The 27,731-nt window shown below is 40.7% G+C and overlaps 1 long non-coding RNA gene and 1 pseudogene across 4 annotated transcripts in view; one reads left to right on the top strand and one right to left on the bottom strand.

Moving 5' to 3' along the window:
• Positions 1-6,729: 6,729 nt before the first annotated feature.
• Positions 6,730-6,987, top strand: LOC109026477 (dynein light chain 1, cytoplasmic-like; annotated as a pseudogene).
• Positions 6,988-9,684: 2,697 nt separating this feature from the next.
• Positions 9,685-27,731, bottom strand: part of LOC134758348 (uncharacterized) — an 81,949-nt gene continuing 63,902 nt past the window's right edge. For all 4 annotated transcript variants that reach the window (XR_010133442.1, XR_010133439.1, XR_010133441.1 and 1 more), the window contains 4 exons: positions 24,090-24,231; positions 23,844-23,889; positions 15,128-15,214; positions 9,685-11,617 (listed from right to left, as the gene is read on the bottom strand). This is a non-coding gene — a long non-coding RNA (uncharacterized lncRNA). The remainder of the gene's footprint in view (positions 11,618-15,127; positions 15,215-23,843; positions 23,890-24,089; positions 24,232-27,731) is intronic.

Below are 27,731 nucleotides of genomic sequence, written 5' to 3'. Positions count from 1 at the left end.
CAGCCTAACTGGGAGGCACCCCCCCCAGCAGGGGCACACTGACACCTCACATGGCAGGGTACTCCAACAGACCTGCAGCTGAGGGTCCTGTCTGTTACAAGGAAAACTAACAAACAGAAAGGACATCCACACCAAAAACCCATCTGTACATCACCATCATCAAAGACCAAAAGTAGATAAAACCACAAAGATGGGGAAAAAACAGAGCAGAAAAACTGGAAACTCTAAAAAGCAGAGTACCTCTCCTCCTCCAAAGGAACGCAGCTCCTCACCAGCAACGGAACAAAGCTGGATGGAGAACGACTTTGACGAGCGGAGAGAAGAAGGCTTCAGACGATCAAATTACTCTGAGCTACGGGAGGACATTCAAACCAAAGGCAAAGAAGTTGAAAACTTTGAAAAAAATTTAGAAGAATGTATAACTAGAATAACCAACACAGAGAAGTGCTTAAAGGAGCTGATGGAGCTGAAAACCAAGGCTCGAGAACTACGTGAAGAATGCAGAAGCCTCAGGAGCCAATGCAATCAACTGGAAGAAAGGGTATCGGCAATGGAAGATGAAATGAATGAAATGAAGCAAGAAGGGAAGTTTAGAGAAAAAAGAATACAAAGAAATGAGCAAAGCCTCCAAGAAATATGGGACTATGTGAAAAGACCAAATCTACGTCTGATTGGTGTACCTGAAAGTGACGGGGAGAATGGAACCAAGTTGGAAAACACTCTGCAGGATATTATCCAGGAGAACTTCCCCAATCTAGCAAGGCAGGCCAACGTTCAGATTCAGGAAATACAGAGAATGCCACAAAGATACTCCTCGAGAAGAGCAACTCCAAGACACATAATTGTCAGATTCACCAAAGCTGAAATGAAGGAAAAAATGTTAAGGGCAGCCAGAGAGAAAGGTCGGGTTTCCCTCAAAGGGAAGCCCATCAGACTAACAGTGGATCTCTCGGCAGAAACCCTACAAGTCAGAAGAGAGTGGGGGCCAATATTCAACATTCTAAAAGAAAAGAATTTTCAACCCAGAATTTCATATCCAGCCAAACTAAGCTTCATAAGTGAAGGTGAAATAAAATACTTTACAGACAAGCAAATGTTGAGAGATTTTGTCACACCAGGCCTGCCCTAAAAGAGTTCCTAAAGGAAGCGCTAAACATGGAAAGGAACAACCAGTACCAGCCACTGCAAAATCATGCCAAAATGTAAAGACCATTGAGACTAGGAAGAAACTTCATCAACTAACGAGCAAAATAACCAGCTAACATCATAATGACAGGATCAAATTCACACATAACAGTATCAACTTTAAATGTAAATGGACTAAATGCTCCAATTAAAAGACACAGACTGGCAAATTGGATAAAGAGTCAAGACCCATCAGTGTGCTGTATTCAGGAAACCCATCTCACGTGCAGAGACACACATAGGCTCAAAATAAAAGGATGGAGGAAGATCTACCAAGCAAATGGAAAACAAAAAAAGGCAGGGGTTGCAATCCTAGTCTCTGATAAAACAGACTTTAAACCAACAAAGATCAAAAGAGACAAAGAAGGCCATTACATAATGGTAAAGGGATCAATTCAACAAGAAGAGCTAACTATCCTAAATATATAGGCACCCAATACAGGAGCACCCAGATTCATAAAGCAAGTCCTGAGTGACCTACAAAGAGACTTAGACTCCCACACATTAATAATGGGAGACTTTAACACCCCACTGTCAACATTAGTCAGATCAATGAGACAGAAAGTCAACAAGGATACCCAGGAATTGAACTCAGCTGTGCACCAAGCGGACCGAATAGACATCTACAGAACTCTCCACCCCAAATCAACAGAATATACATTTTTTTCAGCACCACACCACACCTCTTCCAAAATTGACCACATACTTGGAAGTAAAGCTCTCCTCAGCAAATGTAAAAGAACAGAAATTATAACAAACTATCTCTCAGACCACAGTGCAATCAAACTAGAACTCAGGATTAAGAATCTCACTGAAAACCACTCAACTACATGGAAACTGAACAACCTGCTCCTGAATGACTACTGGGTACATAATGAAATAAAGGCAGAAATAAAGATGTTCTTTGAAACCAACGAGAACAAAGACACAACATACCAGAATCTCTGGATGCATTCAAAGCAGTGTGTAGAGGGAAACTTATAGCACTAAATGCCCACAAGAGAAAGCAGGAAAGATCCAAAATTGACACCCTAACATCATAATTAAAAGAACTAGAAAAGCAAGAGCAAACACATTCAAAAGCTAGCAGAAGGCAAGAAATAACTAAAATCAGAGCAGAACTGAAGGAAATACAGACACAAAAAACCCTTCAAAAAATTAATGAATCCAGGAGCTGGTTTTTTGAAAGGATCGACAAAATAGACCGCTAGCAAGACTAATAAAGAAAAAAAGAGAGAAGAATCAAATAGACACAATAAAAAATGATAAAGGGGATATCACCACCGATCCCACAGAAATACAAACTACCATCAGAGAATACTACAAACACCTCTATGCAAATAAACTAGAAAATCTAGAAGAAATGGATAAATTCCTCGACACATACACTCTCCCAAGACTAAACCAGGAAGAAGTTGAATCTCTGAATAGACCAATAACAAGATCTGAAATTGTGGCAATAATCAATAGCTTACCAACCAAAAAGAGTCCAGGACCAGATGGATTCACAGCCGAATTCTACCAGAGGTACAAGGAGGAACTGGTACCATTCCTTCTGAAACTATTCCAATCAGTAGAAAAAGAGGGAATCCTCCCTAACTCATTTTATGAGGCCAGCATCATTCTGATACCAAAGCTGGGCAGAGACACAACCAAAAAAGAGAATTTTAGACCAATATCCTTGATGAACATTGATGCAAAAATCCTCAATAAAATACTGGCAAAACGAATCCAGCAGCACATCAAAAAGCTTATCCACCATGATCAAGTGGGCTTCATCCCTGGGATGCAAGGCTGGTTCAATATATGCAAATCAATAAATGTAATCCAGCATATAAACAGAGCCAAAGAAAAAAACTACATGATTATCTCAATAGATGCAGAAAAGGCCTTTGACAAAATTCAACAACCCTTCATGCTAAAAACTCTCAATAAATTAGGTATTGATGGGACGTATTTCAAAATAATAAGAGCTATCTATGACAAACCCACAGCCAATATCATACTGAATGGGCAAAAACTGGAAGCATTCCCTTTGAAAACTGGCACAAGACAGGGATGCCCTCTCTCACCACTCCTATTCAACATAGTGTTGGAAGTTCTGGCCAGGGCAATTAGGCAGGAGAAGGAAATAAAGGGTATTCAATTAGGAAAAGAGGAAGTCAAATTGTCCCTGTTTGCAGATGACATGATTGTATATCTAGAAAACCCCATTGTCTCAGCCCAAAATCTCCTTAAGCTCATAAGCAACTTCAGCAAAGTCTCAGGATACAAAATCAATGTACAAAAATCACAAGCATTCTTATACACCAATAACAGACAAACAGAGAGCCAAATCATGAGTGAACTCCCATTCACAATTGCTTCAAAGAGAATAAAATACCTAGGAATCCAACTTACAAGGGATGTGAAGGACCTCTTCAAGGAGAAATACAAACCACTGCTCAATGAAATAAAAGAGGATACAAACAAATGGAAGACCATTCCATGCTCATGGGTAGGAAGAATCAATATCGTGAAAATGGCCATACTGCCCAAGGTAATTTACAGATTCAATGCCATCCCCATGAAGCTACCAATGCCTTTCTTCACAGAATTGGAAAAAACTACTTTACAGTTCATATGGAACCAAAAAAGAGCCTGCATCACCAAGTCAATCCTAAGCCAAAAGAACAAAGCTGAAGGCATCATGCTACCTGACTTCAAACTATACTACAAGGCTACAGTAACCAAAACAGCATGGTATTGGTACCAAAACAGAGATATAGATCAATGGAACAGAACAGAGCCCTCAGAAATAACACTGCATATCTACAACTATCTGATCTTTGACAAACCTGAGAAAAACAAGCAATGGGGAAAGGATTCCCTATTTAATAAATGGTGCTGGGAAAACTGGCTAGCCATAGGTAGAAAGCTGAAACTGGATCCCTTCCTTACACCTTATACAAAAATCAATTCAAGATGGATTAAAGACTTAAACGGTAGGCCTAAAACCATAAAAACCCTGGAAGAAAACCTAGGCCATACCATTCAGGACACAGGCATGGGCAAGGACTTCATGTCTAAAACACCAAAAGCAATGGCAACAAAAGCCAAAATTGACAAATGGGATCTAATTAAACTAAAGAGCTTCTGTACAGCAAAAGAAACTACCATCAGAGTGAACAGGCAACCTACAAAATGGGAGAAAATTTTCGCAACCTACTCATCTGACAAAGGGCTAATATCCAGAATCTACAATGAACTCAAACAAATTTACAAGAAAAAAACAAACAACCCCATCAAAAAGTGGGCAAAGGACATGAACAGACACTTCTCAAAAGAAGACATTTATGCAGCCAAAAAACACATGAAAAAATGCTCACATCATCACTGGCCATCAGAGAAATGCAAATCAAAACCACTATGAGATACCATCTCACACCAGTTAGAATGGCAATCATTAAAAAGTCAGGAAACAACAGGTGCTGGAGAGGATGGGGAGAAATAGGAACACTTTTACACTGTTGGTGGGACTGTAAACTAGTTCAACCATTGTGGAAGTCAGTGTGGCGGTTCCTCAGGGATCTAGAACTAGAAATACCATTTGACCCAGGCATCCCATTACTGGGTATATACCCAAAGGACTATAAATCATGCTGCTATAAAGACACATGCACACGTATGTTTATTGTGGCACTATTCACAATAGCAAAGACTTGGAACCAACCCAAATGTCCAACAATGATAGACTGGATTAAGAAAATGTGGCACATATACACCATGGAATACTATGCACCCATTAAAAATGATGAGTTCATGTCCTTTGTAGGGACATGGATGAAATTGGAAATCATCATTCTCAGTAAACTATCGCAAGGACAAAAAACCAAACACCGCATGTTCTCACTCATAGGTGGGAATTGAACAATGAGATCACATGGACACAGGAAGGGGAACATCACACTCTGGGGACTGTTGTGGGGTGGGGGGAGGGGGGAGGGATAGCATTGGGAGATATACCTAATGCTAGATGACGAGTTAGTGGGTACAGCGCACCAGCATGGCACATGTATACATATGTAACTAACCTGCACAATGTGCACATGTACCCTAAAACTTAAAGTATAATAATAAAAGAAAAAAAAAAAAGAAAAAAAACATGCAAACTTGTGAATCCAAACTGACTACAAAAGTATCAGGGATGAGAAAAAAAAAACACAACAAATACATTAAAAACTGATAAATACTACAATCAACCAAAAGGCCAGAAAAATAATATAATTTTATTAATTAATGTCCTGATATACTTCTAGTAGTCTCTTTTTCCTATGTTTTGGACTTCATGCTCTTTGAGCACCTTTATGGATGATAATTATTTCATAATATCTATTATAGAATAGGACTTCAGTGTGTCTTTGAAATTTATTTTATCAATAGTTTAAAATAGATTTATCAATGTGTTAAAATTTATTTTATCAATAGTTTAGAATAAAGTATCTTTTGGTTTCACAACAAATGATTGGTGACTTCACATAAAGTTTCAGGATTGTGGTCAAATATTAGAAACACTTCCATACAAGTGTCTTTCACATGTGAGCTCTAAGGTTCAGAAGAATTTTCCACTAGGTGCATCTAAGGAATATATCAAACCATTTCCTCCTCTACCACCCACATTCTTCTGAAGCTGGATACTGTGCACACGTCCAACCATTTGGCCACAACTCTGGCCTTTGCATATGCACATAGCACAGTGGGCAGTCAGAGGTTTTCTAGAAGCCATTCCAACACCAAGACAGCTAGAAGTAACCCAATTATGTATAGAAGTGTGAGTCAAACATATCTCATAAGCCCAAACTAAACATATTCCCTACTCAACTTTCCCACAGCTGAAAGCCAAGAATGCCTACAGCCCTCCAATACCGGTTGAAATAAAGGCAAATGTGATGGAGATGAAATCAAAATGAGAAGAGTCATCCTAGCCAATTGTAGTTAAAATATCTTATTTTGAGTATACTTACTTGCAAGGGGCCCTTAAACTTCATTAAAATTTAAACTGCATTTGCTTCAGTGTAAGTCCACCTCTGACAGAAAGTGATTATTTTCTCGTTTTCTCACGCCTGACAACTTTAACATAACTACCTTCAGTTTCATTACTTCATGTGAAGGATTGTGCTATGTGTTTTTTAAACATTAGCTAATCCATCCTCAAACCAACACTATGAGGTAGTAGTTATTGCACAGCTGGGGAAACTGGAGCTCTGAAAGATTAAGGCACTTGTTCAAGATAAGTAAACTGGTACAATGGTTCCAATGCTGGTATATGCAAATGTGCTGTCCTGCTTCCTTGAGAAAATTGAGGTGGGGAAAGAGCACGAGAAGAACTTTCTATGCTTTCCTAGGCACAGAAAGAACACGACTAGATACAGAGTCTCATTAAGAATATAAAATGTACCATGGCTCCAGTAGTGACCATAGCTTCCACAGGGCCTGAGCCATGCTAGCACCTCCCCAAGGAGACTACTCCAGCTGACCAGCCTCTGCTCCGCAGTAACCATATGAAATTGAAAGGCTGTGATAAAAAATGCAGTCACGTTGGAAGAGATGCAGCAGGGCTTAGTGGTGTGAGCTACGCAGGCATTGGAGAACATAAAAAAGACTATTTCAGCCCATATCGAGAAGCAGTTTGACAAGAAGTACAATCCCACCCGACATTGCATCACGGGGAGGAACTTTGGTAGTTGCCTGACACATGAAACCAAACACTTCATCTACTTCTACCTGGGCCAAATGGGCATTCTTCTGTTCAAATCTGGTTAAAGGCACAGACTGTGCCACACACACAGAGTGACTCATCCAGAAATGAGGACTGCAGCCTAAATTACAAATACCAGAGACTAAAATTTTCAGCCTTGCTAAGGAACACCTCAATCTTTGAAACTTTATTGTGGTTTTTTTTTTTTTTTTTTTTTGAGACGGAGTCTGGCTCTGTCGCCCAGGCTGGAGTGCAGTGGCGCAATCTCAGCTCACTGCAAGCTCCGCCTCCCGGGTTCACGCCATTCTCCTGCCTCAGCCTCCCGAGTAGCTGGGACTACAGGCGCCCGCCACCACGCCCGGCTAATTTTTTGTATTTTTAGTAGAGACGGGGTTTCACCATGTTAGCCAGGATGGTCTCGATCTCCTGACCTCGTGATCCGCCCGCCTCGGCCTCCCAAAGTGCTGGGATTACAGGCGTGAGCCACCGCGCCCGGCCAAAACTTTATTGTGTTTTGTACAGGGCATTCTCTGTATTAGTTTGTTGTGGTTATAAGATAATTAGCAACACACTGATATTTGTATTCCATACTTCTGTCCCATGTTTCTTTCCCTCAAAATCCATTACTTTAAAAAATAAATCTGTTACAGATATGAAAGAAAAAAATGTAAAACACTGCATCAGTACTTTCTTATAGTAAGTTTGGGCACGGGGCTAAGAATCCAAAAAGTTAATTCAGATAATATGCTGTCATTGGGTAACTTGTGTAAGCCATTCACCAACAGTTTAACTCTGTTTTATCACATGCCAAATAACAGCTTGTAGTAATAATAAAAATATTGCCATATTTGAATCACAATTCAAATGGATTTTACCAGTAACATATATGTAGCATAATTTGATATTGCTTACTAGGGCAAGGTTGTATAGACTGCAGCCTAGAAGATTATTTGTAATAAAGCATGATTATAAGAAAATTATCCTATTTAAATTCAAATAACTATGAGTTCCTGGCTAAGTTTACATCTCTTATACAAGAAAATCACAGGGTGACAACCTACAATTAAAACCCTAGTTCTGTTCAGATCATTAAAAGCCATCTATTTACAATTTAGGTTTGAACACTAGTCTATCTCAAGTCACTGAGAATGTGGCCACACCAGAAAGTTCACCTCCAAGAAATCAGGCAGCCTCCTTTTGGAAGTCTTAAGTGCAGTACATGCTGCACTGTGTACCCAACTCCCTTTCTCAAATACCTCCAAACAGATGTGCTTCCCATTATTACTTGCCAGAGAAATTCAAATTTCTATGATAAGATACCACTCTACACTGACTAGAATGGCTTAAATTTAAAGACCGACAAAACCAAGTGTTGGCAAGAATGTGGAGCAAATGGAATTCTCATAAATTGATGGTGGGAGTGTAAAATGACACAACCCTTTTGGAAAAATGTTTGGCAGACCTAACCAAAGGTAAACATATGAATACCCTATAATCCAGCATTTCCATTATTGGGTATATATTCAAAAGATATGAGTGTATCCATGAAAATACATGAACAAGAATGTTTATAGGTACTTTTTTTTTACTAATAGCCAGAAACTAGAAGTAATATAAATGCCCATCAAAAGTAGAAAGATAAATTGTGGTGTAATCATACAACAGAATACTATACAAATGAGAATGAACTCATTCCAGCAGCAGGCAACAACAAGGATAAATCTCACAAATGATCATGAGTGAAAGAATCTAGATACAAAAGAATGTACAGTATAATATGTACAACCAAATTTACAAACAAATATGATAGTATTCACAAGTGGGCAAAACTAATCTGTAGGAATATATATCAGGATAGCAGTTACCTGGGAGTATTGACTTGGAAGGAATATTGTAAATCTGCATCTTCATCTGAGCAGTAGTTACATGGGTAATATATATACATAAAATTCATTTAGTTGTAGATTTAAGATATGTGTACTGTAAATATATGTCATATTTAATGTAAAATATTTTTATATTAACATTAAGGCAGACCTTGAGAAAAAGGATCAAGACATCAGAACAGCTAAATAGGAAACCTGGGGCATCTAGAAGAGTGCAGAGGTTCTCAACCTCTGTGGCCCAGAAGGAGCACAGGGAAGGAAGCAAGCAGAACCTGGGGTATCTGAACCGGCCAAACACATGCAAATCCATTCTCGTTCTCTCATGCTCTCACTCTCTTTATGATCCAATTTCTTTCTTATGTCTTGCTTTTCCCCTGAATTTTTGCCCAGATACAGCAAAGGAAGTAGAAGCAGAGCTTTGGATTCAGGGGAATCCTCATCCATCACATTTTCTGGTTTTGCATGAAGCATTATTTTTCAACCCTGATGGACTGGTAGGTTATTCCCGATCTTACACCCAAGTATTACCAAAGTTAAAAGTGAAGGGGTTTTATATGTGAGGCTTTACAAAGTCTTTCTAATTGTTGTTATGCTTTTTCAACTACTCTATTACTTTATTTCAACAACAAAGAACTGTTAGAAGACATTAGGACCCTAAAACAACCTAAATCAATGTTAGTTGGAGATGTTTATAGAAGACACCTAAAGGAATTTTTTAAAATAAAAAAACACTATTTAGTGATCATATTCCTATGGTATATTTTCATACTTGTAAGTTTGGGTTGTTACTGTAAGCAAGCATTTAAATTACAAGATAGTTAAGGGGATATTACTGTGAAGGTTAAAAAAATGCACATTAACACGATGATTGAAATTATTGTCCTAGTATTTTATAAGTGTTTGTGGCACAGAATAAAATTTCCAGAGTTGTATCTTGAACAACATAAACTGAAATGAAGACTGGTTTCTCTGGGAAAAATGTAAGAAAAGTAAAGTGCTTCTAGAGAAGATAAAAATACTATTACCAAAGGTTCACGTGAAGAATTTAGTTTATGAATTTGGGATTTTCTACATTAAAGAATTTAAAATTGCATGTGACCATTTCATGTACATCTTTAAAGGTTTATGTGTTCACGTTGGACAAAGAGAAGATTGCTGAAGGCTTACAGTCATATTCCATATGTATACAGTGTAAACAAGGCAATCAAAAGGGAAACAAATATTTTAAACACAGCTTAATCATCATATTGAATTCCAGTTTGACACTTTTGTCACCCTCATTTTGTGTTTCTGCATGTATATTCCAAGGAGAAAATTGTGCTATAATCTAAACGAGATAAATACAGCTAATTATAATTAAGGTTAAAAACACCACTTTTGAAGAATAGGACTATGTGGTTTGTCCTTAAAAAAATCATAGTCAGAAAATGGGGCTGAGTTATTTGCTAAGATAAGTGTTCACCATATGCCAGTAATAAACCCAGTTATCTGTTCTTAGAACATCTTTGTTGTTAGGAAAGAGATGTTAATGACTTGGGAGAGTAATGTTGGTAGAACTGGTTAAGAATGTTGACTCTAGAATCAGACTGCCAGCACTAAAAACCCCACTCTATCACTCACTCTGTGACTCTGCACATATCACAACTTCTCTACACCTGTTTTCACTCTGTAAAATAGGAGTTATAAGATCCACTTTATAAGACTTTTATAACTAGTGAATGTTAAAATATTTGTTAAACAGGCCAGACGTGGTGGCTCACTCCTGTAATCCCAGCATTTTGGGAGGGCAGGGCAGGTAGATCACCTGAGGTCAGAAGTTCAAGACCAGCCTGACCAACATGGTGAAACCCCGTCTCTACTAAAAATGAAAAAACTAGCCGGATGTGATGGTGTACGCATGTAATCCCAGCTACTCAGGAGGCTGAGGCAGGATAACATCCTGAACCTGAGAGGCTGAGGTTGCAGTGAGTAGAGATCATGCCATTGTACTCCAGCCTGAGCAACAAGAGCGAAACTCAGTCTCAAATATATATATATATATATTAAACAGCTAAGAAAATATCTTGCATGTGGCAGATGGTCAATAAATGTTAGGTCTTATACTTTATCCTTTTCCCTTTCATTGACAACAATAACAGCCTTTTTACCCCCATAAAGGACTTACTGTAATACAAAAAGTGAGTGTAATAAAATACTATAGAAACCTAATAGATCAGAAAATTGAAATGGAGAGAAATGAAAACAGGCTTATTTTAGGCAGAACATCACATGTCATAGATTAGGCTAATGATGAGTTTAGCTCTTTCAGTGGATCTGTGAGTGCCAGCTAACACATCCAAGAAGCCAATCTCTGGTGTGACAGGTTTCTTCGTTATTTTCCACTTACCACGTTATAGAATGCTCACTGGCTTGAATGAAACTTTAGCTGAAGTGAGCAGTAATGAAACCCAAATAAAATATTCCTCTATCCAGAAGAGATCAAACTCAGATCCCAGGAAAACATATAAGTAACACTTCATTTAAAGGATTTTAACCAGCAAATTAATGCTGCAGCAGCATATGAGACTATAAGTAAAAGGAGCTTCCATTGAAAATGCCACAAAGCATTGCAAGGCCACAGTGGACAAGTGAGAGCAGAACATCCCATGTTCCAGGAAGAGCATGCAGGACACACATTATGGTTTATAAGAACTCCCGGTTCTTTCAGTTGGCAAGAGCTTGCTTTTAGTCCAAATAACATTCTCCAGAAGTTCTTGGGCTTCTTGGATCCCCCATTTTGCAGCAACATTAAGGAGCATTTCTACATTCCCTAGAAGAAACAGTTATTTAGTAGTGCTAAGAAAGAGTAAACCAAAAGCACCTGCACATTCAAGAGTTTGAGTTAAGGGCCAGAGTACCAGCTGTTTAAACTCATTGTAAGGTGATGAGGGAAACACTTGCCATTTCACCTGGGTTTCATCATGAGTACTGATATAGTTTGGCTTTGTCCCCACCAAAATCTCATCTTGAATTGTAGTTCCCATAATCCCCATGTGTCGTGAGAGGGACCCAATGGGAGGCATTTGAATCATGAGGGCAGTTTCCCCCATGCTATTCTTATGATCGTGAGTAAGTTCTCATGATAGCTGATTGTTTTATAAGGGGCTTCTACCTTGGCTCATCTCTAATTCTTCTCTCTCCTGCTGCCTTGTGAAGAGGATGTGTTTGCTTCCCCTTTTGCCATGATTGTAAGTTTCCTGAGGCCTTCCCAGCCATGCAGAACTGTGGGTCGATTAAAGCTCTTTCCTTTATAAATCACCCAGTCTCAGTTATTTCTTCAGAGTGGCGTATTAACAAACTAATATAGTAAATTGGTACCAGGAGTGGGGCACTGCTGTAAAGATACCTGAAAATGTGGAAGCAACTTTGGAACTGGGTAACAGGCAGAGGCTGAAACAGTTTGAAGGGCTCAGAAGAAGACAGGAAAATGTGGGAAAGTTTGAAACTTCCTAGAGACTTGTTGAAAGGCTTCGACCAAACTGCTAATATTGATATGGACAATGAAGTCTAGGCTGAGGTGGTCTCATATGGAGATGAGGAACTTGTTGGCAATTGGAGTAAAGGTCACTGTTGCCGTGCAAAGAGACTGGAGGCATTTTGCCCCTGACCTAGAGATCTGTGGAACTTTGAACTTGAGAGAGATGATTTAGGGTATCTAGCAGAAGAAATGTCTAAGTAGCAAAATGTTAAAGAGAAAACAGTACATAAAAGTTTGGAAAATTTGCAGCCAAACAAAGTGATAGAAAAGAAAACCCCATTTTCTGAGGAGAAATTTAAGCCCACTGCATAAATTTGCATAAGTAACAAGGAGCCCAATGTTAATTACCAAGACAATGGGGAAACTGTATCCAGGACATGTCAGAGACCTTCATGTAAGCCCCTCCCATCACACACCCAGAGCCCTATGAGAAAAAAATGGTTTCCTGGGCTGGTCCCAGGGACCCCCTGCTGTGTGCAGCCTAGGGATTTGGTGCCCTGTGTGACTGCCGCTCCAGCCATGGCTAAAAGGAGCCAAGGTACATGTCGGGCTATGGCTTCAGAGGGTGCAAGCCCCAAACCTTGGCAGCTTCCATGTGGTGTTGAGCCTGTGGGTGCACAGAAGTCAAGAACTGAGGTTTGGAAACCTCCACCTAGATTTCAGAGGATATACGGAAATGCCTGGATGTCCAGGCAGAAGTTTGCTACATGGCAGGGCTCCCATGGATAACCTCTGCTGCAGCAGCATGGAAGGGAAATGTGGGGTCAGAGCCCCCACACAGAGTCCTCACTGGGGCACTGAGTAGTGGAACTATGAGAAGATGGCCACCATTTTCCAGACCCCAGAATGGTAGATCCACTGGCAGCTTGCACTTTGCACCTGGAAAAGCCACATTCAATGCCAGCCCATGAAACAAGCCAGGAGGGGTGGCTGTACCCTGCAAAGCCACAGGGGCGGAGATGCCCAAGGCTGTGGGAGCCCACCTCTGGCGTAAGCATGACCTGGATATGAGACATGCAATCAATGGAGATCATTTTGGAACTTTAAGGTTTAATGAGGGCCCTATCAGATTTCAGATTTGCATAGGGCTGGTAGCCCCTTTGTTTTGGTCAATTTTTCTATTTTGGAATGGGTGTATTTACCCAATGTCTGTACCCCCATTGTTATCTAGGAAGTAACTAACTTGCTTTTGATTTTACAGGCTCATAGGCAGAAAGAACTTGCCTTGTCTCAGATGAGACTTTGGACTTGGACTTTTGAGTTAATACTGGAATGAGTTAAGACTTTGGGGGACTGTTGGAAGGGCATGATTGTATTTTGAAATGTGAGGATGAGATTTGGGAGGGGATGGGGCAGAATGATAAGGTATGGTTGAGTCTCCCTCTTTACTGGTAGTTCCCATAATCCTCATGTGTTATGAGAGGGACCCAGTGGGAGGTAATTGAATCATGGGGGTGGTTTCCCCCATGCTATTCTTGTGATAGTAAGTTCTCACAAGATCTGATGGTTTTATAAGGGGCTTCCCCCTTTACTCAGCTCTCATTCTTCTCTCTCCTACCACCTTGTGAAGAAGGATGTGTTTGCTTCCCCTTCTGCCATGATTGTAAGCTTCCTGAAGCCTTCCCAGCCATGCAGAACTGTGAGTCAATTAAACCTCTTTTCTTTATTAATTACCCAGTCTCGTGTATTTCTTCATAGCATCATGAGAATGGACTAATACAAGAATCTTCATAATACAATCAGAGCTACCCAAATAAATATTCTTAAAAGACCAGAGCCTAGCTAGATTATTTTGCCCTATTTAGAGAAGTTTTTCTAGCCAAGAATCTCATGTAATGTTGGAGGCACCCCTCTCTTGAAAGCAAATTCTATATTTTGGTTTGGGAGTGCTAACTGGAGAGGGATTCTATACAACCTCCCATCTGGTAACCGTCAGTTGTAAAGTAGAACATATTGGCTTCGCCATTTTGACTTGGCTGCCTCAAAATGGTCATTTCAAAATTTTATTACCAATTGTGCAGCCAACATCCCTGACTGTTGTACAAATTCCGAAGATTCACCCCATCCTCAGCCCCTTACTGAACTTTTTTTCTAAACCTGGTCTACCTCTTAGCCTGAGGTAGAAGATTAAATGCTGGAGTTGCAGGAGGTTGTTGTACACATTAATTGGAAATGAAGTAGATGTCAGTTGCATTACTTTAAAAAAAGAGAAAACAAGCTGAAAGTTTAATGGTTTGTTTTTGGGACCCTATCAAAAAATGTGTCTGACTCAAAATAGCTGAATAAAAATGTCATAGACTATGAACTATTCAAAAGCATTAAGAAAATCTTCTCCAGAGAAAGTAGTGGTTATATTTATTTTTATAACTGTGACTAATCAAGAGGATTAGTCCAACAGACACTAAAGATATTTGTGCCCAAAGAGAGTTCTCTACCTTATACTCGTGTCTGCTCTATTCTGTTTATAAGAAAATGTGGTAAGGCTGTAAAGATGATACTTAAGGGGGCCATAAGAATTCACAGGAGAGTGTGAGGACCATGAAATAACCCAGCATTTCATCTCAGGCTCACAGAATGCCTGAAGAATTTAGTCAGTGGAATATATGCACATATATGAATATTGCATTCCCTTGCTTTGTGACTTTTATTGTAACTCAGCAATGTAAGAACATAGAAAGGCAAGAGCAGAAAGTGAGCTATATAAAAAATGTTTTTGCCTGTGAATTGCAGGTAGTATATGAGGGGCATCTTTGGAAAGAATGACATGTCAGCTAGAAGGGAAAAGACAGTAAATTTTATTACCCTGCTTCCACGGAGCCAGTCATGTTTTTCAGTGTTCCTACTGCAAGGTTAAAGGCAGCACCAGGATGGTCCTGCTGGGAGACTTGTCTGAAAAGGAGGGAGAAGAAAGGGGACTGGTGATGGGGGGAAGCATGCTATAGAAAACAAAGAAACACCCTTATAAAAAAGCATCCCCTTCATAAAACCAAGGACAGCACCAATAAAGACTATTATTAGAAACCATTACTTCTATCTTACCATATATCTAGCCAAAAAATAATAAGCCTCCTTCATTAAAAATGTTTTTCTTGGCCAGGTATGGTGGCTCATGCCCATAATCCCAGCACTTTGAAAGGTCTAGGTGGGTGTATCATTTGAGGTCAGGAGTTCGAGACCAGCCTGGCCAAATGGTGAAACCCTGTGTGATGGTTAATACTGTCAACTTGATTGGACTGAGGGATGCAAAGTATTGATCCTGGGTGTGTCTGTGAGGGTGTTGCCAAAGGAGATTAACATTTAAATCAGTGGGCTGGGAAAGGCAGACCCACCCTTAATCTGGGTGGGCACAATCTGATCAGCTGCCAGAGCAGCTAGGATAAAAGCAGGCAGAAGTGCATGAAAAGGCTAGCTGACTTAGCTTCCCAATCTACATCTTTTTGCATGCTGGATGCTTCCTGCCCTCAAACATCGAACTCCAAGTTCTTCAGCTTTGGGATTCAGACTGTCTTCCTTGCTGCTCAGCTTGCAGATGGCCTATTGTGGGACCTTGTGATTGGGTGAGTTAATACTGCTTAATAACTCCCATACACACACACACACACACACACACACACACTCACACACACACACATATATATCTCCTATTAGTTCTATCCCTCTAGAAAACCCTGACTAATACAGATTTTGGTACCAGGAGTGGTTCCAGAGGAACAGAATATTAAGGATGGTTTTGGGGTTTATAGAGTTCACTGCTTAATATGATTAGACCCCAAAATGCTAAGGACTCTACTTCTAAAACTATGGAGAACACTGATAGTCCTTGGCATGAACTGTTTAGAGAGTTATGCAAAATACATGCATTTGACACTCCTGATTCACTGCTCATGAGAGGCAAGGAGTCTAGTGACTCTATACATAATACCTTTGACCATATGTGAAGGACCAAGGAACATAATGAAGTTGGTTGGTTGCTCCTAAGTTCAGTGGACAAAGTGATGAAAGAAAATTATGAAGTTAGGAATTCTAACTCCTGGCTTCAGAAGCAGATACTGAGCCTCAAGTCTGCCAAGATTGTCCTGAGTCTTATCTCCTGTAGAGAAAGAGCTGAAATTGCAGAAAAACAGACACAAGCTCTTCTCATGAGAGTGGCTGACCTGCAATGAAAGGTGCATGCACAGCCTTTCCAGGTGTCTACTATTAAAGTGAGGGCATTGATTGGAAAAGAATGGGACCCTGCAACTTGGAATGAGGATGTGTGGGAGGACCCTGATGAAACTGGGGACACTGTGTTTGTAAATTCTGATGAAACTTTTTTGCCAGAAGAAACAATTGCCAAATCCCCAGTAGTGGCAACATCCCCTCCCCAACCCATGCTGCCATCAGTCTTTCCACCTTTGTCTGAGGAGGTAAACCCTATGCTGCCTGAGGCAACAGTGATGGCTTCCCCTGAGGCAGTTGCCAGGCAAGATAATGTTGATTCTCCTCAGGAGCCACCCCCAATACCCCTGTTTGCCTCTAGACCTATAACTAAAGTCCTGGAAGGCCTCTAGATGTGAGGTTCAGAGTGTGATCCAGGAGGCGGTGTGCAACATTCAAAAAGAACTGCTTGAGTTTTGTAATTTATGTAAACAGAAACCTGAAGAACAGGCATGGGAATGGATAGTAAGCGTGTGGTGTAATGTTGGAAAAAAAATAGAGTTGTATCAGGCTGAATTAATTGATTTGGGTCCACTAAGCAGGGATTCTGCATTTAATGTAGCAGCTTGGGGAGTTAAAAAAGATTCAATAGTTTATTTGCTTAGTTAGCTGAAATATGATTAAACGATGGCCCACTGTGAGCGAGCTGGAAATGCCTGATCTCCCTTGGTTTAATGTAGAGGAAGGGATCCAAAGGCTTAGGGAGATTAGGATGCTGGAGTCACTTTAGACCTATACATTTCAATTGGGAGGGTCCAGAAGATATACCCTTGACCAATGCATTGCAAAATAGATTTGTGAGGGCAGCATCTGCACCTTTGAAGAGTCCTGTAATTGCTCTTCTCCGTGTGGCAGATCTAACAGTGGGAATGGCAGTCACTCAACTACAAAATTTAAATAGAATGAGAATAATTGGATCCCAAGGTGGCAGAGGCCAAGTGATGGCACTTAACCATCAAAGGCAAGGTGGGCATAGCTACTATAATGGACAGCAGAGGCAAAGCAGAAATTAGAATATTCTGACTTGTGTAGAGCTCTGGCAATGGCTAATTAATCACAGTGTTCCTAGAAGTGAAATTGACGGGAAGTCTACTGCATTCCTACTCAATTTAGACAAGCAGAAAACTTCCAGATGGAATGGACAAAAGACTAATTTGGATTATAAAAACAGAGAATCATGATCCCTCAATCAATTTCCAGACTTGAGCCAGTTTGCAGGCCCAGAGCCCCTTGAATGAAGGGGAGGATATGTCCCCTTAAGGAAGGACCCCCACTACACTACTGACAACTTATGCTGTTAATTTTTCTCCCATCCTCCCCCAAGTCGACCTCCGGCCTTTTGCCAGGGTAACTGTGCACTGGGGAAAGAGAAATGATCAGACATTTGGGGAACTACTGGACACTGGCTCTGAGCTGAAGTTGATTCCAGTGGACCCAAAATGTCATTGTGGTCCTCCATTTAAAGTAGAGGCTTAGGGAGGTCAGGTAATTAATGGAGTTTTAGCTCAGGTCCAACATACAGTGGGTCCATTGGGTCCCTGGACTCATCCTCTGGTTATTTCTCCAGTGCCAGAATGCATAATTGGCATAGACATACTTAGTAGCTGGCAGAACACCCACATTGGCTCCCTGACTGGTAGGGTGAGGGCTATTACGGTGGGAAAGGCCAAATGGAAGCCATTAGAACTGCCTCTACCTAGAAAAATAGTAAATCAAAAACAATATCACATCCCTGCAGGGATTGCAGAGATTAGCGCCACCATCAAAGTCTTGAAAGACACAGGGGTGGTGATCCACACGACAACCTAATTCAACTCTCCTATTTGGCCAGTGCAGAAGACAGATGGATCTTAGAGAATGACAGTGGGTTACTGTAAGCTTAACCAAGTGGTGACTCCAATTGCAGCAACTGTACTAGATGTGGTTTCATTGCTTGAGCAAATTAGCACATCTGGTACCTGGTATGCAGCCACTGACTTTGCAGATGCCTTTTTCTCCATTCCTGTCCATAAAGCCCCCCAGAAGCAATTTGCCTTCAGCTGGTAAGGCCAGCAATATACCTTTTCTGTCCTACCTCAGGGGTATATCAACTCTCTGCCTTTGTGTCATAATCTTATTCGGAGAGCCCTTGATCGCCTTTTGCTTCCACAAGATATCACACTTGTCCATTACATTGATGATATTATGCTGATTGGATCCAGTGGGCAAGAAGTAGCAAACACACTGGACTTATTGGTGAGACATTTGCATGCCAGAGGATGGGAAATACATCTAACAAAAATTCAGGCAGCTTCTACCTCAGTCATATTTCTAGGGATCCAGTGGTGTGGGGCCTGTCAAGATATTCCTTCTGAGGTGAAGGATAAGTTGCTGCATTTGGCCCCTCCTATAACCAAGAAAGAGGCACAACGCCTAGTGGGCCTATTTGGATTTTGGAGGCAACACATTCCTCATTTGGGTGTGTTACTCTGGCCCATTTATCCAGTGACCCAAAAGGCTGCCAGTTTTGAGTGGGGTCCAGAACAGGAGAAGGCTCCACAACAGGTCCAGGCTGCTGTGCAAGCTGCTCTGCCACTTGGACCATATGACCCAGCAGATTCAATGGTGTTTGAGTGGTCAGTGGCAGATGGGGTGCTGTTTGGAGCCTTTGCCAGGCCCCCATAGATGAATCACAGTGGAGGTCTCCAGGATTTTGGAGCAAGTCCCTGCCAACTTCTGTAGATAACTACTCTCCTTTTGAGTGACAGCTCTTGGCCTGTTACTGGGTTTTGGTGGAAACTGAACGTTTAATGATGGGTCATCAAGTCATCATGTGACCTGAACTGCCTATCATGAACTGAGTGCTTTATGACCCATTTAGCTATAAAGTAAGTCATGCACAGCAGCATTACATTATTAAATGGAAGTGGTATATATGTGACTGGGCTCGAGTGGGTCCTGAAGGCACAAGTAAGTTACATGAGGAAGTGGTTCAAATGCTCATGGTCTCCACTCCTGCCACCCTACCTTCTCTCCCACAGCATACACCAATGGCCTTATGGGGAGTTCCCTATGATCAGTTGACAGAGGAAGAGAAGACTAGGGTTTTTTTAAGAGAAGACAGATGGTTTTGCATGATACACAAGCACCACCTGAAAGTGGACAGCTGCAGCACTACAGCCCCTTTCTAGGACATCCCTGAAGGACAGCAGTGAAGGGAAATCTTCCCAGTAAGCAGAACTTCAAGCAGTGCACCTAGTTGTACACTTTGCATGGAAGGAGAAATGGCCAGATATGCAATTATATACTGAATCATGGGCTGTAGCCAATGGTTTGGCTAGATGGTCAGAGACTTGGAAGAAGTATGATTGGAAAATTGGTGACAAAGAAATTTGAGAAAGATATATATGGATAGACCTCTCTAAGTGATCAAAAACTGTATTTGTATCCCATGTGAGTGCTCACCTACAAGTATCTCAGCAGAGGAGAAGTTTAATAATCAAGTGGATAAGATGACCCATTCTGTGGATACCACTCAGCCTCTTTCCCCAGCCACTCCTGTCATTGCCCAATGGGCCCATGAACAACATGGCCATGGTGGCAGGTGTGGAGGTTACACATGGGCTCAGCAACATGGACCTCCACTCACCAAGGCTGCCCTGGCTACGGCCACCGCCGAGTGCCCAATTTGCCAGCAACAGAGACAAACACTAAGCTCTCGATATGGCACAATTCCTCAGGGTGATCAGCCAGCTAACTGGTGGCAAGTTGATTATATTGGACCTCTTCCATCACGGAAAGGGCAGAGGTTTGTCCTCACTGGAATAGACACTTACTCCAGATATGGGTTTGCCTATCCTGCATGCAATGATTCTGCCAAGACTACCATCCATGGGCTCATGGAATGCCTTATCCACAGTCATGGTATTGCCTCTGACCAAGGCACTCATTTTATGGCTAAAGAAGTGCAGCAGTGGACTCGTGCTCATGGAATTCATTGGTCTTACCATGTTCCCCATTATCCTGAAGCAGCTGTATTGATAGAACGGTGGAATGCCCTTTTGAAGTCACAATTACAATGCCAACTAGGTGACAATACTTTGCCAGGGCTGGGGCAAAGTTCTCCAAAAGGCCATGTGTGCTCTGAATCAGCATTCAATATATGGTACTGTTTCTCCCATAGCCAGGATTCATGGGTCCAGGAATCAAGGGTTGGAAATGGAAGTGGCACCACTCACCATCACCCCTAGTGATCCACTAACAAAATCCATGGAAACTACCTGTTTCCATGACATTACATTCTGCTGGCCTAGAGGTCTTAGTTCCAGTGGGAGAAATGTTGCCACCAGGAGACACAGTGATTCCATTAAACTAGAAGTTAAGATTGCCACCTGGACACTTTAGGCTCCTCCTACCTTTAAATCAACAGGCTAAGAAGTGAGTTACAGTGTTGGCTAGGGTGATTGACCCGGGCTATCAAGATGAAGTCAGTCTACTACTCCACAACAGAGGTAAGGAAGAGTATGTATGGAATACAGGAGATCCCTTAGGATGTCTCTTAGTATTATCATGCTTTGTGATTAAGGTCAATGAGAAACTACAATAGCCCAATCCAGGCAGTTGGCCCAGACCATTCAGGAATGAAGGTTTGGGTCACTCCACCAAAAAAAAAAACCATGACCTGCTAAGGTGCTTGATGAAGGCAAAGGAAATACGAATGAGTAGTAGAAGAAGGTAAGAAAAAAACCATGATCTGCTAAGGTGCTTGATGAAGGTAAAGGAAATACGAATGGATAGTAGAAGAAGGTAATCATCAATGGCCCCGTGACCAGTTGCAGAAATGGAGACTGTAATTGTCATGAGTATTTCCTCCTTCTTTTGTTAAAAACATGTGTGTGCATGTATACACTTGTACTAAGAAAATAACTTCATTTTATTTCCTTTTTCGTTTATCATGTGACATAAGATTTATTTACTTCATATCAGCATTTGAGTATTGTTAACTTTATGTAATAGTATTTGGGTTGGGGAGTGGTGCATTTCTGGCTGTATGAAGGATAGTTGCATTATGTTAGGCATAATTATGAGCTTATTATTGTTTTTATTTGAAGATTATGTATGATCTCAGGAGATGTGTATCGGTTAAAGTTGACAAGGGGTGGACTTGTGATGGTTAATACTGAGTGTCAACTTGATTGGATTGAGGGATGCAAAGGATTGATCCTGGGTGTGTCTGTGAGGGTGTTGCCAAAGGAGATTAACATTTGAGTTAGTGGGCTGGGAAAGGCAGACCCACCCTTAATCTGGGTGGGCACAATCTAATCAGCTGCTATCGCAGCTAGGATAAAAGCAGGCAGAAAAATGTGAAAAGGCTAGATTGGCTTAGCCTCCCAGGCTACATCTTTCTCCCATGCTGGATGCTTCCTGCCCTTAAGCACTGGACTCCAAGTTCTTCAGCTTGGGGACTCAGACAGGCTTCCTTGCTTCTCAGCTTGCAGATGGCCCATTGTGGGACTTGAGATCATGTTAGTTAATACTACTTAATAACTCCCCTTTATATATAAATATCTATCCTATTAGTTCTGTCCCTCTAGAGAACCCTGACTAACCCCCAGTCTCTACTAAAAATAAAAAAAAAAATTAGCCAAGCATGGTGGCACGTGCCTATAATCCCAGCTACTTGGGAGGCTGAGGCTTGCTTGAACCCAGGAGGAGGAGGTTGTAGTGAGCTGAGATCACGTCACTGCATTCCAGCCTGGGTGACACAGGGAGACTCTGTCTCAAAAAAAAAAAAATGTTTTTCTTATTTGAAACAAGTACAGTACTTTTAAAAAAATTAATTGCATATTTGTTTCAATCAATTAATCAGCTTTTCCAAATATTAATATAATTATACTCTTTTCTCCAAACTATACAGGCAATCAAAATGCTGGAAAGGACTATCTGGGAATGTTAGAAATTCAATAACATGTAAACTGACCCTTAAGCACTATTTCCAATTGCTGAAACATAAATGTAAATTGCTAGTACTTTCCAGTAGAATTTTTACCAAAGATAGAATCAATCTATATTTGCACTGTCCAGTACAGTAGCCAGTACTGGCTATTGAATACTTGAAATGTAGACAGTGCAACTATGAACTAAAATTTTGATTTTATTTAGTTTTAATTCATTTACATTTATATGGCCACATTGTGACTGTTGGCTACAACATCGGAGAGTGCATATCAGTCACCCCAGGAACTTATTAAAATGAAGATTCTACTTCAGTGGGTCTGTGTTAGGGCCTTAGACACTGCATTCCTACCAAGTGCCCATCTGGCGATGCCAATGCTCTGGGTGTACGGACTATACTCCCAGTGGCAAGCACTTCGGCCAAGTGCAGTTAATCACCAACGACACTTTGCCACTTTGGAACCATGTCACTCCCTTCCTGATTCTCAAAGGTGTTTCTTCTGTTGTCAGGTGAACTTTATCAGAATATCGATTTTAAGCTTTAGAATCTGTTCCTGAAATGCCTTCTTCTGCTGGTTCATGTTTACTTTATTAACCATTATAGACTTCTGGAGTAGTTTGAGCTGGCAGCATATTACACTCACCTAGGAATCATTTTCTGCTTATTTAAATCAATCTGGAGCTGGGCATCAGCATTTTTCAGAAGCTCCCCAGGTGATTCTAACATGTAGCCCAGTTTGTAAATTTCAAATTAGTGTATGTTTTATAGTCAAGAGCTCAAAACCTTAATAACCAAAGTAACGTTAACACAGAGCGTTGTTAATAAACTTATTGATATTCTGAATCTTGACCTAGATTGGTCCACCTTCCCCAGTTTGGCTCTTTTGAATCTAATCTGCTCTTTGCTTACATTGTGTAGACTGTTTTAAAATGCATTGGCCCCACCCTCTCCATAGCTCCACCAGTACTCCTACCTCATCACCAAGTGGAAAAAGTAAAAAGGGTACCAAGACTTTAATATTAAGATCTCTAGCTTATTTTTGCTCTAGGGAAAGAGCACCAAAATTATAAGGTTTTCTATTTCAGCATAGGTTGAGCATCCCTAATCAGAAAATCTGAATCTGAAATGCTCCAAAATCTGAAATTTTTGGAGCACCAACATGACGCTCAAAGAAAAATCTCACCGGAGCATTTCAGATTCTGAATTTTCAGGTTAGGGATGCTCAACCAGTTGGTATAATACAAATATTTCAAAATAAAAAAATAAAAAAAATCCAAGATCCAAAACACTTCTGGTCTCAAGCATCTCGGATAAGGGATGCTCAACCTGTACTTTCTGAACAGGTAACTCTGAAGCTTTGCTTTTGGGCAGATGTGATCATCTTACCTAAACCAATGCATTGCCTTCTCTTCATCCTTCACTACACCAGCTCCTAGGTAAACAAAAGATATTATATTTTTAAACACGGACTCAAGTAACTGCTTAATGCTAAAACCTGTAAGCCTACAGATATATTAGGTTGGTGCAAAGTTAATTGTGGTTTTTGCCATTACTTTTAGAACTCTAACCAGCAAATCTCTCCCACCTCTTTTCCCCCAGTAGAACAGCACCAGAGAAACAAAGTTACCTTACCTTTCACGTATCTTTGCCCAACAATATGCTGAGCACTGGGGTACCCAAAATGAGCATAAAAATGTGCCACATGGAAATGAAAGCTCTGGGAACACAGCCACATGTAAAGGAGAGAGATCATGGCTCCCACTGTGGCCAGGAGCTGCAAAAAAGAAAAATGAGACAGGAGGAAAAGCATGGGAATCTACTACTTCAGCTGTGGTTCAGATATGAAAGAAATGAGTATATTCTATGAGAAAAGCATTCCACGATGAATTTCACATGATTTAAAGAGGAAGTATATCCTTCAATGGCCTCTGTTGGGCAAAAAATCTTTATTGTCACTAGTCTTTTATTTTAAGACAGTCTTATATGTACTTTTTCTAGGTGATACAAGATAACTGGATTGCATAATTAAATGAATTGGATGCTGATCAATAGGATCTTGACAGTTTGTAAAAGAAAAACAACTGATGCAGAAGCAAAAGTGGAAGTGAAAAAAAGAATGTATGTGTTTGTTGTTTAGGCAGGGACATGGTGAGGGGCTGAGATTTGGAGCAGAGGAAAATTCCTGTCCTGCTCTGTTGAAGTCTGGAGAAGCCACAATCCTGGCCCATTTTCCCAATATCTCCAGCTGCTTCTATAGAAATGACAGACCCTCAGACTGCACTTCTTCAGACTGCTTCCTTCCTAAAGAGGTCTTGGCAAGCCAGTGGGTCCACAGAAGATGAAGGAAGATGAGATCTCACAGCCCAAACCATAGCCTGAGCTGACAATATGAGGATAATTCCTAAAAGAACCAGGGCCTTAGCAGGAGCTTTGTCATCACCCTTCTTAGCAGTTTGAGCATGCTGTCTACTTCTCTTCAGGAAGCCCTCTTTTCCCATCATGAGAAGCTTGTAGCTCAATGGATTGATGCCGAGAACAAGTTGACATTGTCCAACCTAATCAGCATGGGCATTAGCATTTCCAGAGACTTGGCAGATACCCTCTGAGATGTCAATTCATACAGCTGTCCATGGCTGACAGGGAAATAAATTCTGTGGGGCAACTATGAAATACAGCAAGACCGCAAACTGCACTAGCACCATGCAAAGCTCAGTAGCCTTAACCCATCATCTGGGCATGCTTGGCTGGCTTCTAAGGAGGAGCTCATAATCTGGAAAAAATACAGTGGGGTTGACCATTTTCCCTTTCAGGTGCAATGTATTTCTAAGAGAAGAAAGGAATGCTGCATCTACCCCAAAAACCCAGGTCTCTTGTGCTGTCATGAAGGGTACAGATCTATCATTGACTCCAAGACCAAGAACTGAACTTGAAAATTGGTGATTATTGGTGGTTATACATAACCACATATGACAAAATCTGTATAACAGTCTTTGTGTTTACGCGTATATATATTAAATACTAATAATATTCTTTGTATATTGTTGAATTTTTGTTTGTTTTTTGGTGTATGTTTGGTAGGACTGTTCTAATTTTTTTCTTCCTATACAGTAATCTCTGGATTCTGTTGCATGAATACACTACAGCCTTTTACAATAATTCTGTATGTTACAGGGTTTCATAGCAGATGGATGTCTGTTTTTGAGACTCCTCAAATCTTTTCTGAAATGATTGCATTTATTCAGTATTTGTTTTGAATGTGTTTAACACTGTTCTGATCACTGTAGATAAAATAGTCAGTGAAACAAGCAAGATGTCCTGCTCTATTATAGCTTATATTGTAATGAGGATAGAGAAATGAGGTAACAGACAATGAGTAAAACACATGAGATATTGGATACAATAAATGCCATAGAAAAGTATAAAGACTCAAAAGACATTAGGGAATATCTGTCTTTCTCTCCCTCACACACACAGCCCTTACTCTGGGGGAAGCAAGCTACCATGTTGTAAACAGTCGTATGGATTGGGCCACATGACAAAGAACTGATGTCTCCAGCCAACAATCAGCAGGGCACCGGAGCCTGACAACAGCAACGTGAGCTTGAAATCAGAACCTCCCTCAGTCAGGCCTTTCAACGATTCAGCCCCAGCTGATAAATTGATTGCAGCCATACAAGAGAGCCTGGGCCCAGATGCCTGACCCACAGAAACCGTGAGATAATAAATGTATGTTTTGACGCAAGTAAGTTTTGAGTACTTTGTTACATAGCAACAGATAATGAATACAGGGCCTGTTGGCCATTTAAAGCACTTTGGCTTTTACCCAGAGTAAAACGGAAAGCCACTGAAGGGTTTTAAGAGAGAAGTGATGTGATCTGGCATTTTTTAACCAAATTATTCTGGCCTCTGTGAAAATAGAGTGAAGGGAGGCAAGGGCAGAAACTGAAATAACAGTTAGGGAACTATCGTGAAAATGCAAGCAATACTGAAGATATGATGGGAGCATGATCCATGGTGGGAATAGAGACAATAGCAAAGTAATCCAATTCTGAAAATGCTGGTATTAGATCTACGAGCATCTTCTGTTTGGATGTGGGTGTGATGGGAGAGTGTATACCTTTACTTTCTTCATTTTCAATTTGTTTTGAAATTCTAATTTATTCTTTCAATTGGTGAATATTTATTAAAAGTCTACTATGCTGCTATGTCCCCTTCAAAGTTCAGGTTGAAGCTTAATCCTCAATGCAACAGTATTAAGAGATGTGGACTTCGGGAAGTGATTAAGTCATGAGGGTCCTGCCCTTCTAAATGGCATTAGAACCATTATTAAAAAGGGCTCTAGGTTGAAGAAAGCCTTGCCTTTCCACCTTCTGCCACATGACGACATGGCAACAAGGTGCCATCTTGGAAGCAGGGAGCAGGTCTTAACATGCACCAGTGCCAGTACCTTGATCTTGGACTTTTTAGCCTCCAGAACTGTCGGAAATAAATTTCTGTTGTTTATAAATTGCTCAGTCTGTGGTATTTTGTTATAGCAAACAAATTAAGACATGTGCCTGTTATATAGTCTGTTTGCTTTTAAGACAGTCCAATCTTTAGTTTCAAAGATTTTTTTTTCTAACTTTAGCGGGAAGCCATTGGCACACTTTTAGCAGAGAAGAGACATATGATTTATGTTTTAGAAAATCTCTCTAGCTTTATATAGGGAATTGGCCATATGGGAGCAAGTGAAGAAGCAGGGAAACCAATTAGAAGACTACTGCAGTTGGGCGCAGTGGCACATGTTTGTAATTCCAGCTATTCTGGAGTCTAAGGAGGAAAGATGATGTGAACTCAGAAGTTCAAGTCCAGTCTGGGCAACACAGCAAGACCCTATGTCTTGGAAGGAAGGAAGAAAGAAAGAAATGGAGGAAGCAAAAAAAGGAAAAAAAGAAGGAAAGAAAGAAGGAAGAGGGAAGAAAGGAAAGAGGTGAAGATATTAAAAACTATATTTTGTAATATCTGAGAAGGAATTTGCACCATGTAAAGGAAGCAGACTAAAATGAATCTTGGCTGGGCACAGTGGCTCATGCCTGTAATCCCAGGATTTTGGGAGGCTGAGGTGGGAAGATCACTTGAGGCCAGGAATTTGAGACCAGCCTGGGCAACATAGTGACACCCAATCTACATAAAATAAAAAACATTAGCTGTGCATGGTGGCACATGGCTGTAGTCCCAGCTACTGGGGAGCTGAGGCAGGAGGATCGCTTGAGCCCAGGAGTTCGAGACTGCAGT

The sequence above is a fragment of the Gorilla gorilla genome, chromosome 3, assembly GCF_029281585.2.
Source record: "Gorilla gorilla gorilla isolate KB3781 chromosome 3, NHGRI_mGorGor1-v2.1_pri, whole genome shotgun sequence".
NCBI lineage: Eukaryota > Metazoa > Chordata > Mammalia > Primates > Hominidae > Gorilla > Gorilla gorilla.
Note: the sequence above shows the minus strand (reverse complement) of the source record. Positions and strands in the feature narration are given on the sequence as shown.